At 39.0% G+C, this 13,688-nt stretch overlaps 1 protein-coding gene across 9 annotated transcripts in view; it reads right to left on the reverse strand.

The window, feature by feature from the left end:
* Positions 1-13,688, reverse strand: part of LOC128702897 (nuclear receptor coactivator 1) — an 852,422-nt gene that overhangs the window by 333,818 nt on the left and 504,916 nt on the right. The window lies entirely within an intron of this gene.

Here is a 13,688-nt window from a genome sequence, read left to right on the forward strand (position 1 = left end):
TCTTGAACTAGCGTCAGGTCTCAGTGTCAGGTCAAAACATGTAGTGCACGCCTCATCTGGGGGGTGCTTGAAGGACCATATACGCACAAGGAAACAGCTAGAGGGAGAGATTCAGTTGGAGCTGTGGCCTGTGTGCAGAGCTCTGAGCAAGAGATTCTGGCAGAGCTGCTGCCAGTGTGCAGAGCTTTGGGAGACGGCTGCTGGAGAGTCTTTGGAGGAGAGACTGTTGGAGACACTGGGCAGAGTACTGGCTTGGAGCAGTGCTCATGCTGTGTAGGTCTTGGGACCTGTGCCTAGAGTGTGACTGAGTTCCTGTGGCGGACTGTCCTCTGAACTACACACTGCAAATTACATTCTGTTTCATCAGTTGATTGTATTTCCTGTCTCATGTGTGCCATCCCCATTTATCTAAACTCAATAGTGTTCTCCTGCTCCCAAATATTGTACAAGGATTTAATAATAAACTGTTTGAGTGGAATAGTAATATTCACTGCAGTAGGCTGTTGGCCCATACTAGGCAGGTCCTTCACAGATCCAACCCACCAACAGAATAAACATACCCAAACAATAAGCGTTGACAATTCTATTTATTCATCTTGACTGTGCAAATGGAGTTTACAGGAAGCTGACACAGAAGAAATGCTGAACATTGACAATGATGCACCTGTTGTGCATTCCTCGAGTGATGGTGAAATTAGAAGAATTGTGATATATAAATAAGCCGTAGAGTTGATATTAGCATCACACTGAAGTATTTTGTCGTGCCTCCTGAGAGCAGGAATTCCGCTGGAATGGATTAATGCCATTTCAATTAATTTAAATAAGGAAAATTGACTCAGCATACGAACAAATTGGGATAAGAACAAGGACATGGAAAGGTTTAAATTCGTAAGCCGATATTCCACTGTATACAGTGGTACCTCGAGTTACAAACTTAATTCGTTCCAGAAGGTTGTTTGAGTGCCGATACCAAACGAATTTGTTCCCATAAGGAATAACGTAAATTAGATAAGTCCGGTTCAGACCCCCAACAATACTTTTACAAAAGCATTTACAAAGATACACTTACATAATTGTTCAAGTTGGGAGCTGTTCAAAACTTGAGATACCACTGTGTGGTATGTGTGTGTATATATATATATATATATATATATATATATATATATATATATATATATATATATATATATATATATATACATGATTTTTTTTTAACAACTCGGCCGTCTCCCACCGAGGCAGGGTGACCCAAAAAAGAAAACCCCCAAAAAGAAAATACTTTCAGCATCACTCGACACTTTGACCTCACTCACACATAATCATTGTTTTTGCAGAAGTGCTCAGAATACAGCAGTTTAGAAGCATATACGTATAAATTATTATTATAATCAAAAAGAAGCGCTAAGCCACAAGGGCTATACAGCATATATACGTATAAAGATACACAACATATCCCTCCAAACTGCCAATATCCCAAACACCTCCTGTAAAGTGCAGGCATTGTACTTCCCATTTCCAGGACTCAAGTCCGGCTATATAGAAATAACCAGTTTCCCTGAATCCCTTCACAAAATATTACCCTGCTCACACTCCAACAGCTCGTCAGGTCCCAAATAACATTCGTCTCCCTTCACTCCTAACATGCTCATGCACGCTTGCTGGAAGTCCAAGCCCCTCGCCCACAAAACCTCCTTTACCCCCTCCCTCCAACCTTTTCGAGGACGACCCATACCCTGCCTTCCTTCCCCTACAGATTTATACACTCTCCATGTCATTCTACTTTGATCCATTCTCTCTAAATGACCAAACCACCTCAACAACCCCTCTTCAGCCCTCTGACTAATACTTTTATTAACTTCACACCTTCTAATTTCCACACTCTGAATTTTCTGAATAATATTTACACCACACATTGCCTTTAGACAGGACATCTCCACTGCCTCTAACCGTCTCCTTGCTGCAGCATTTACAACCCATGTTTCACACCCATATAAGAGTGTTGGTACCACAATACTTTCATACATTCCCTACTTTGCCTCTATAGATAACATTTTTTTGTCTCCACATATACCTCAATGCACCACTCACCTTTTCTCCTTCATCAATTCTATGATTAACCTCATCCTTCATAAACCCATCCGCTGACACATCAACTCCCAAGTATCTGAAAACATTCACTTCTTCCATACTCCTCCTCTCCAATTTGATATCCAATTTTTCTTTATCTAAATCATTTGATACTCTCATCACCTTACTCTTTTCTATGTTCACTTTCAACTTTCTACCTTTACACACACTCCCAAACTGATCCACTAACCTTTGCAATTTTTCTTTAGAATCTCCCATAAGCACAGTATCATCAGCAAAAAGTAACTGTGTCAATTCCCATTTTGTATTTGATTCCCCAAAATTTAATTCCACTCCTCTCCCGAACACCATAGCATTTACTTCCTTTACAACACCATCTATGAATATATTAAACAACCATGGTGACATTACACATCCCTGTCTAAGACCTACTTTTACCGGGAAGTAATCTCCCTCTCTTCTACACACCCTAACCTGAGCCTCACTATCCTCATAAAAACTCTTTACAGCATTTAATAACTTACCACCTATTCCATATACTTGCAACATCTGCCACATTGCTCCCCTATCCACTGTATCATATGCCTTTTCTAAATCCATAAATGCAATGAAAACTTCCTTACCTTTATCTAAATATTGTTCACATATATGCTTCAATGTAAACACTTGATCTACACATCCCCTACCCATTCTAAAACCTCCTTGCTCATCCGCAATCCTACATTCTGTCTTACCTCTAATTCTTTCAATAATAACCCAACCGTACACTTTTCCCGGTATACTCAGTAAACTAATTTCTCTATAATTTTTACAATCTCTTTTGTCCTCCTTCCCTTTATATAAAGGAACTATACATGCTCTCTGCCAATCCCTAGGCACCTTCCCCTCTTTCATACATTTATTAAACAAAAATACCAACCACTCTAACACTATATCCTCCCCTGCTTTTAACATTTCTGTCATGATCCCGTTAGTTCCAGCTTTACCCCCTTTCATTCTACATAATACCTCACGCACCTCCCCCACACTCACGTCCTGCTCTTCCTCACTCCTAAAAGATGGTATACCTCCCTGGCCAATGAATGAAATTACCGCCTCCCTTTCTTCGTCGATATTTAAAAGTTCCTCAAAATATTCCCACCATCTACCTAATACCTCCCTCTCCCCATCTACTAACTCCCTTACTCTGTTTTTAACTGACAAATCCATACGTTCTCTAGGCTTTCTTAACTTGTTTAACTCACTCCAATTTTTTTCTTATTTTCATTAAAATTTCTTGACAGTGCCTCTCCCACTCTATCATCTGCTCTCCTTTTGCACTCTCTCACCACTCTCTTCACCTTTCTTTTACTCTCCATATACTCTGCTCTTCTTATAACACTTCTGCTTTGTAAAAACCTCTCATAGGCTACCTTTTCCTCTTTTATCACACCCTTTACTTCATCATTCTACCAATCACTCCTCTTTCCTCCTGCCCCCACCCTCCTATAACCACAAACTTCTGCCCCACATTCTAATACTGCATTTTTAAAACTATTCCAACCCTCTTCAAGCCCCCCCCCCCCACTATTTATATTTGCACTAACCCATCTTTCTGCTAATAGTTGCTTATATCTCACCCGAACTTCCTCCTCCCTTAGTTTACACACTTTCACCTCTTACTTGTTGTTGCCATTTTCCTCTTGTCCCATCTACCTCTTACTCTAACTGTAGCTACAACTAAGTAATGATCCGATATATCAGTTGCCCCTCTATAAACATGTACATCCTGGAGCCTACCCATCAACCTTTTATCCACCAATACATAATCTAACAAACTACTTTCATTATGTGCTACATCATACCTTGTATATTTATTTATCCTCTTTTTCATAAAATATGTAGTATTACTTATTACCAAACCTCTTTCTACACATAGCTCAATTAAAGGCTCCCCATTTACATTTACCCCTGGCACCCCAAATTTACCTACTACTCCCTCCACAACATTTTTACCCACTTTAGCACTGAAATCCCCAACCACAAGTACTCTCACACTTGGTTCAAAACTCTCCACACATTCACTCAACATTTCCCAAAATCTCTCTCCTCTACACTTCTCTCTTCTCCAGGTGCATAAATGCTTATTATAACCCACTTTTCACATCCAATCTTTATTTTACTCTACATAATCCTTGAATTAATACATTTATAGTCCGTCTTTTCCTCCCATAACTTATCCTTCAACATTATTGCTACTCCTTCTTTACCTCTAACTCTATTTGAAACCCCTGACCTAATCCCATTTATTCCTCTCCACTGAAACTCTTCTACCCCCTTCAGCTTTGTTTCACTTAAAGCCAGGACATCCAGCTTCTTCTCATTCATAACATCCACAATCATCTATTTCTTATCATTTGCACAACATCCACGCACATTCAGACTTCCCACTTTGACAATTTTCTTCCTCTTATTCTTTTTAGTAATCTTTACAGGAAAAGGGGTTACTATCCCATTGTTCCCGGCATTTTAGTTGACTTTTACAACACGTATGTCTTACATAAGAAAGATTCTTATTCCACTTCTCCATGGATATTAAAGAAAAAGTACTAAGAACAAGAACTATTACGATAAAATCAGAGTAAACTCAGATGAGTGTGTATAAATAAACGTGTACATGTGTAGTGTGACCTAAGTGTAAGTAGAAGTAGCAAAACGTACCTGTAATCTTGCATTTTTATGAGACAAAACACACCAGCAATCCTACCATCATGTAAAACAATAACAGGCTATCGTTTTACACTCACTTGGCAGGACGGTAGTACCTCCCTGGGTGGTTGCTGTCTACCAACCTACAATATATATATATATATATATAATATATATATATATATATATATATATATATATATATATATATATATATATATATATATATATATATATATTGGCTTGCTAATTGACCAATTTTACCTATTCGGCATATATATATATATATATATATATATATATATATATATATATATATATATATATATATATATATATGCAATAAGATCACAGTAAACAGGTGATTTCAGAATATGCAAAACAACCACTCTGAAAGATATCTTCAACCCCATGACATACATGACATAATAATAATGATAATAACGTAAACACACAATTTAACTCCAATGTGTTGCCTAAGTAGGAGTGCGTGTGCTGGTGCTAGCAGCAACTACTTGTTTATCAGGTCATCAATCAGGAGGGGGGGCCACGGGGGCGATAACCCCAGACATGGTGCAAAGGCAATCTACTATAGGTAAAGGTGCCTTCCGATAGACATTACTAGAGAAAGCAGCAAGCACCAGATAGACAAGTGTCTGACAGCGTATCAAGTTATATGAAGACAAACATGAGCTGCCCAGCCCGAGTCTTACGTCTTACGGACCAGTGTATCCTAGTGTCGTAACCTGTCAAATGTGTCACTATTGTTCACTACAAGTGTATCCTAGTGTCGTAACCTGTCAAATGTGTCACTACTGTTCACTACAAGTGTATCCTAGTGTCGTAACCTGTCAAATGTGTCACTATTGTTTACTACAAGTGTATCCTAGTGTCGTAACCTGTCAAATGTGTCACTATTGTTCACTACAAATATATTCTAGTGTTGTAACCTGTCAAATGTGTCACTATTGTTCACTACAAGTGTATCCTAGTGTTGTAACCTGTCAAATGTGTCACTATTGTTCACTACAAATATATTCTAGTGTTGTAACCGTCAGGTGTGTCACTATTGTTCACTACACGTGTATCCTAGTGTTGTAACCTGTCAAATGTGTCACTATTGTTCACTACAAGTGTATCCTAGTGTTGTAACCTGTCAAATGTGTCAATATTGTTCACTACAAGTGTATCCTAGTGTCATAACCTGTCAAATGTGTCACTATTGTTCACTACAAGTGTATCCTAGTGTCGTAACCTGTCAAATGTGTCACTATTGTTCACTACAAGTGTATCCTAGTGTCGTAACCTGTCAAGTGTGTCACTATTGTTCACTACAAGTATATCCTAGTGTCGTAACCTGTCAAATGTGTCACTATTGTTCACTACAAGTGTATCCTAGTGTCGTAACCTGTCAAATGTGTCACTATTGTTCACTACAAGTGTATCCTAGTGTCGTAACCTGTCAAATGTGTCATTATTGTTCACTACAAGTGTATCCTAGTGTTGTAACCTGTCAATGTGTCACTATTGTTCACTACAAGTGTATCCTAGTTTTGTAACCTGTCAAATGTGTCACTATTGTTCACTACAAGTGTATCCTAGTGTTGTAACCTGTCAAATGTGTCACTATTGTTCACTACAAATATATTCTAGTGTTGTAACCGTCAAGTGTGTCACTATTGTTCACTACAAGTGTATCCTAGTGTTGTAACCTGTCAAATGTGTCACTATTGTTCACTACAAGTGTATCCTAGTGTTGTAACCTGTCAAATGTGTCACTATTGTTCACTACAAGTGTATCCTAGTGTTGTAACCTGTCAAATGTGTCACTATTGTTCACTACAAGTGTATCCTAGTGTTGTAACCTGTCAAATGTGTCACTATTGTTCACTACAAGTGTATCCTAGTGTTGTAACCTGTCAAATGTGTCACTATTGTTCACTACAAGTGTATCCTAGTGTTGTAACCTGTCAAATGTGTCACTATTGTTCACTATAAGTGTATCCTAGTGTTGTAACCTGTCAAATGTGTCACTATTGTTCACTACAAGTGTATCCTAGTGTTGTAACCTGTCAAATGTGTCACTATTGTTCACTTCAAGTGTATCCTAGTGTTGTAACCTGTCAAATGTGTCACTATTGTTCACTACAAGTGTATCCTAGTATCGTAACCTGTCAAATGTGTCACTATTTTTCACTACAAGCGTATCCTAGTGTCGTAACCTGTCAAATGTGTCACTATTGTTCACTACAAGTGTATCCTAGTGTCGTAACATGTCAAATGTGTCACTATTGTTTACTACAAGTGTATCCTAGCGTCGTAACCTGCCAAATGTGTCACTATTGTTCACTACAAGTGTACCCTAGTGTTGTAACCTGTCAAATGTGTCATTATTGTTCACAAGTGTATCCTAGTGTTGTAACCTGTCAAATGTGTCACTATTGTTCACTACAAGTGTATCCTAGTGTTGTAACCTGTCAAATGTGTCATTATTGTTCACAAGTGTATCCTAGTGTTGTAACCCGTCAAATGTGTCACTATTGTTTACTACAAGTGTATCCTAGTGTCGTAACCTGCCAAATGTGTCACTATTGTTCACTACAAGTGTATCCTAGTGTCGTAACCTGTCAAATGTGTCACTATTGTTCACTACAAGTGTATCCTAGTGTCGTAACCTGTCAAATGTGTCACTATTATTTACTACAACTGTATCCTAGTTTTGTAACCTGTCAAATGTGTCACTATTGTTCACTACAAGTGTATCCTAGTGTCGTAACCTGTCAAATGTGTCACTATTATTCACTACAAGTGTATCCTAGTGTCGTAACCTGCCAAATGTGTCACTATTGTTCACTACAAGCGTATCCTAGTGTCGTAACCTGTCAAATGTGTCACTATTGTTCACTACAAGTGTATCCTAGTGTTGTAACCTGTCAAATGTGTCGCTATTGTTCACTACAAGTGTATCCTAGTGTTGTAACCTGTCAAATGTGTCACTATTGTTCACTACAAGTGTATCCTAGTGTTGTAACCTGTCAAATGTGTCACTATTGTTCACTACAAGTGTATCCTAGTGTTGTAACCTGTCAAATGTGTCACTATTGTTCACTACAAGTGTATCCTAGTGTTGTAACTGTCAAATGTGTCACTATTGTTCACTACAAGTGTATCCTAGTGTTATAACCTGTCAAATGTGTCACTATTGTTCACTTCAAGTGTATCCTAGTGTTGAAACCTGTCAAATGTGTCACTATTGTTCACTACAAGTGTATCCTAGTGTTGTAACCTGTCAAATGTGTCATTATTGTTCACTTCAAGTGTATCCTAGTGTTGTAACCTGTCAAATGTGTCACTATTGTTCACTACAAGTGTATCCTAGTATCGTAACCTGTCAAATGTGTCACTATTTTTCACTACAAGCGTATCCTAGTGTCGTAACCTGTCAAATGTGTCACTATTGTTCACTGCAAGTGTATCCTAGTGTCGTAACATGTCAAATGTGTCACTATTGTTTACTACAAGTGCATCCTAGTGTCGTAACCTGCCAAATGTGTCACTATTGTTCACTACAAGTGTATCCTAGTGTTGTAACCTGTCAAATGTGTCATTATTGTTCACAAGTGTATCCTAGTGTTGTAACCTGTCAAATGTGTCACTATTGTTCACTACAAGTGTATCCTAGTGTTGTAACCTGTCAAATGTGTCATTATTGTTCACAAGTGTATCCTAGTGTTGTAACCCGTCAAATGTGTCACTATTGTTTACTACAAGTGTATCCTAGTGTCGTAACCTGCCAAATGTGTCACTATTGTTCACTACAAGTGTATCCTAGTGTCGTAACCTGTCAAATGTGTCACTATTGTTCACTACAAGTGTATCCTAGTGTCGTAACCTGTCAAATGTGTCACTATTATTCACTACAAGTGTATCCTAGTTTTGTAACCTGTCAAATGTGTCACTATTGTTCACTACAAGTGTATCCTAGTGTCGTAACCTGTCAAATGTGTCACTATTATTCACTACAAGTGTATCCTAGTGTCGTAACCTGCCAAATGTGTCACTATTGTTCACTACAAGCGTATCCTAGTGTCGTAACCTGTCAAATGTGTCACTATTGTTCACTACAAGTGTATCCTAGTGTTGTAACCTGTCAAATGTGTCGCTATTGTTCACTACAAGTGTATCCTAGTGTTGTAACCTGTCAAATGTGTCACTATTGTTCACTACAAGTGTATCCTAGTGTTGTAACCTGTTAAATGTGTCACTATTGTTCACTACAAGTGTATCCTAGTGTTGTAACCTGTCAAATGTGTCACTACTGTTCACTACAAGTGTATCCTAGTGTTGTAACTGTCAAATGTGTCACTATTGTTGACTACAAGTGTATCCTAGTGTTATAACCTGTCAAATGTGTCACTATTGTTCACTTCAAGTGTATCCTAGTGTTGAAACCTGTCAAATGTGTCACTATTGTTCACTACAAGTGTATCCTAGTGTCGTAACCTGTCAAATGTGTCACTATTGTTCACTACAAGTGTATCCTAGTGTCGTAACCTGTCAAATGTGTCACTATTGTTCACTACAAGTGTATCCTAGTGTTGTAACCTGTCAAATGTGTCACTATTGTTCACTACAAGTGTATCCTAGTTTTGTAACCTGTCAAATGTGTCACTATTGTTCACTACAAGTGTATCCTAGTGTTGTAACCTGTCAAATGTGTCACTATTGTTCACTACAAATATATTCTAGTGTTGTAACCTGTCAAATGTGTCACTATTGTTCACTACAAGTGTATCCTAGTGTTGTAACCTGTCAAATGTGTCACTATTGTTCACTTCAAGTGTATCCTAGTGTTGTAACCTGTCAAATGTGTCACTATTGTTCACTACAAGTGTATCCTAGTGTTGTAACCTGTCAAATGTGTCACTATTGTTCACTTCAAGTGTATCCTAGTGTCGTAACCTGTCAAATGTGTCACTATTGTTCACTACAAGTGTATCCTAGTGTTGTAACCTGTCAAATGTGTCACTATTGTTCACTACAAGTGTATCCTAGTTTTGTAACCTGTCAAATGTGTCACTATTGTTCACTACAAGTGTATCCTAGTGTTGTAACCTGTCAAATGTGTCACTATTGTTCACTACAAATATATTCTAGTGTTGTAACCTGTCAAATGTGTCACTATTGTTCACTACAAGTGTATCCTAGTGTTGTAACCTGTCAAATGTGTCACTATTGTTCACTACAAATATATTCTAGTGTTGTAACCTGTCAAATGTGTCACTATTGTTCACTACAAGTGTATCCTAGTGTTGTAACCTGTCAAATGTGTCACTATTGTTCACTACAAGTGTATCCTAGTTTTGTAACCTGTCAAATGTGTCACTATTGTTCACTACAAGTGTATCCTAGTGTTGTAACCTGTCAAATGTGTCACTATTGTTCACTACAAATATATTCTAGTGTTGTAACCTGTCAAATGTGTCACTATTGTTCACTACAAGTGTATCCTAGTGTTGTAACCTGTCAAATGTGTCACTATTGTTCACTACAAGTGTATCCTAGTGTTGTAACCTGTCAAATGTGTCACTATTGTTCACTACAAGTGTATCCTAGTTTTGTAACCTGTCAAATGTGTCACTATTGTTCACTACAAGTGTATCCTAGTGTTGTAACCTGTCAAATGTGTCACTATTGTTCACTACAAATATATTCTAGTGTTGTAACCTGTCAAATGTGTCACTATTGTTCACTACAAGTGTATCCTAGTGTTGTAACCTGTCAAATGTGTCACTATTGTTCACTACTCTTAAAGACAATGATATACCTTTACCTTTCATATATCTTTGATGAATTTCGAGTCTCACTACTCCCAGAACCCGGCCTTGGGCCAGGCTCGTCTGGTGCTTGCCTGGTCAACCAGTCTGTTGCTGCTGGAGGCTAGCTGCCCCACATATCCATCACAGCCTGGTTGATCTGGCACCTGAAGATACTTGTCCAGTTTTCACTTGTACCAGCCGTGTCTCTGATATCTTCTGGTAAGATGTTGAATAGTCCGGGGCCACTGATGTTGATACAGTGTTCCCCTACTGTGTCCACGGCATCCCCGCTTTTCACTGGGTTTATTTTGCACTTCCTTCTATATCTCTCACTCCAGTAATGAAGTCTATACATCACATGGTGTGTGATGTATCTCACGCCACATGGTGTGATGTGCCTCACGTCACATGGTTTGGTGTGCCTCACGTCATATGGTGTGCGATGTCTCATCTCACATGGTGTGTGACGTGTCTCACGTCACATGGTGTGTGATGTCTCACGTCACATGGTGTCTCACGTCACATGGAGTGTGATGTCTCACGTCACATGGTGTCTCACGTCACATGGAGTGTGATGTCTCACGTCACATGGTGTGTGATGGGTCTCACGTCACATGGTGTCTCACGTTACATGGTGTGTGGCGATGTATGGGTCATCATACCCAGTACCAAGCTTGTCTGATCAACCAGGCTGTGGGTGACTGCTTCTGTGAAGTAGCGTTACTGAGGAAACGTTTCGCCACCAACGGCTTTCCCAGGGCTGAGACCATTCGTGGCGAAACGTTTCCTTGTTATTCTGCCACTGTACACGTTTCTTAATTCACGAATGTCGATGTTTTATACCAGCTCTTAACAAGCCGATGTTTCATATTAGCTCTTAACAATTCGATGTTTCATACCAGCTATTAACAAGTCGAAGTTTAATACCAGCTCTTAACAATTCGATGTTTCATACCAGCTATTAACAAGTCGAAGTTTAATACCAGCTCTTAACAAGTCGATGTTTCATACCAGCTCTTAATAAGTCGATGTTCCATACCAGCTCTTAACAAGTCGATGTTTCATACCAGCTCTTAACAAGTCGATGTTCCATACCAGCTCTTAACAAGTCGATGTTCCATACCAGCTCTTAACAAGTCGATGTTCCATACCAGCTCTTAACAAGTCGATGTTCCATACCAGCTCTTAACAAGTCGATGTTCCATACCAGCTCCTAAGAAGTCGATATTCCATACCAGCTCTTAACAAGTCGATGTTCCATACCAGCTCTTAACAAGTCGATGTTCCATACCAGCTCTTAACAAGTCGATGTTCCATACCAGCTCTTAACAAGTCGATGTTCCATACCAGCTCTTAACAAGTCAATGTTTAATACCAGCTCTTAACAAGTCGATGTTCCATACCAGCTCTTAACAAGTCGATGTTCCATACCAGCTCTTAACAAGTCGATGTTCCATACCAGCTCTTAACAAGTCGATGTTTCATACCTGCTGTTAAGTCGATGTTCCATACCAGCTCTTAACAAGTCGATGTTCCATACCAGCTCTTAACAAGTCAATGTTTAATACCAGCTCTTAACAAGTCGATGTTCCATACCAGCTCTTAACAAGTCGATGTTCCATACCAGCTCTTAACAAGTCGATGTTTCGTACCTGCTGTTAAGTCGATGTTTCATACCAGCTCTTAACAAGTCGATGTTCCATACCAGCTCTTAACAAGTCGATGTTCCATACCAGCTCATAACAAGTCGATGTTCCATACCAGCTCTTAACAAGTCGATGTTTCATACATGCTCTTAACAAGTCGATGTTCCATACCAGCTCTTAACAAGTCGATGTTCCATACCAGCTCTTAACAAGTCGATGTTCCATACCAGCTCCTAAGAAGTCGATATTCCATACCAATCTCTTAACAAGTCGATGTTCCATACTAGCTCTTAACAAGTCGATGTTCCATACCAGCTCTTAACAAGTCGATGTTCCATACCAGCTATTAACAAGTCAATGTTTAATACCAGCTCTTAACAAGTCGATGTTCCATACCAGCTCTTAACAAGTCGATGTTCCATACCAGCTCTTAACAAGTCGATGTTTCATACCTGCTGTTAAGTCGATGTTTCATACCAGCTCTTAACAAGTCGATGTTCCATACCAGCTCATAACAAGTCGATGTTCCATACCAGCTCATAACAAGTCGATGTTCCATACCAGCTCTTAACAAGTCGATGTTTCATACATGTTCTTAACAAGTCGATGTTCCATACCAGCTCTTAACAAGTCGATGTTCCATAACAGCTCTTAACAAGTCGATGTTCCATACCAGCTCCTAAGAAGTCGATATTCCATACCAATCTCTTAACAAGTCGATGTTCCATACCAGCTCTTAACAAGTCGATGTTCCATACCAGCTCTTAACAAGTCGATGTTCCATACCAGCTATTAACAAATCAATGTTTAATACCAGCTCTTAACAAGTCGATGTTCCATACCAGCTCTTAACAAGTCGATGTTCCATACCAGCTCTTAACAAGTCGATGTTTCATACCTGCTGTTAAGTCGATGTTTCATACCAGCTCTTAACAAGTCGATGTTCCATACCAGCTCATAACAAGTCGATGTTCCATACCTGCTCTTAACAAGTCGATGTTTCATACCAGCTCTTAAGTCTATGTTCCATACCAGCTCTTAACAAGTCGATGTTTCATACCTGCTGTTAAGTCGATGTTCCATACCAGCTCTTAACAAGTCGATGTTCCATACCAGCTCATAACAAGTCGATGTTCCATACCAGCTCTTAACAAGTCGATGTTTCCTACCTGTTCTTAACAAGTCGATGTTTCATACCAGCTCTTAACAAGTCGATGTTCTATACCTGCTCTTAACAAGTCGATGTTCCTTACCAGCTCTTAACAAGTCGATGTTCCATACCAGCTCTTAACAAGTCGATGTTCCATACCAGCTTTTAACAAGTCGATGTTCCATACCAGCTCTTAACAAGTCGATGTTCCATACCAGCTTTTAACAAGTCGATGTTCCATACCAGCTCTTAACAAGTCGATGTTCTATACCTGCTCTTAACAAGTCGATGTTCCAT

The sequence above is a fragment of the Cherax quadricarinatus genome, chromosome 82 (genome assembly GCF_038502225.1).
Source record: "Cherax quadricarinatus isolate ZL_2023a chromosome 82, ASM3850222v1, whole genome shotgun sequence".
Taxonomy (NCBI): Eukaryota; Metazoa; Arthropoda; class Malacostraca; order Decapoda; family Parastacidae; genus Cherax; species Cherax quadricarinatus.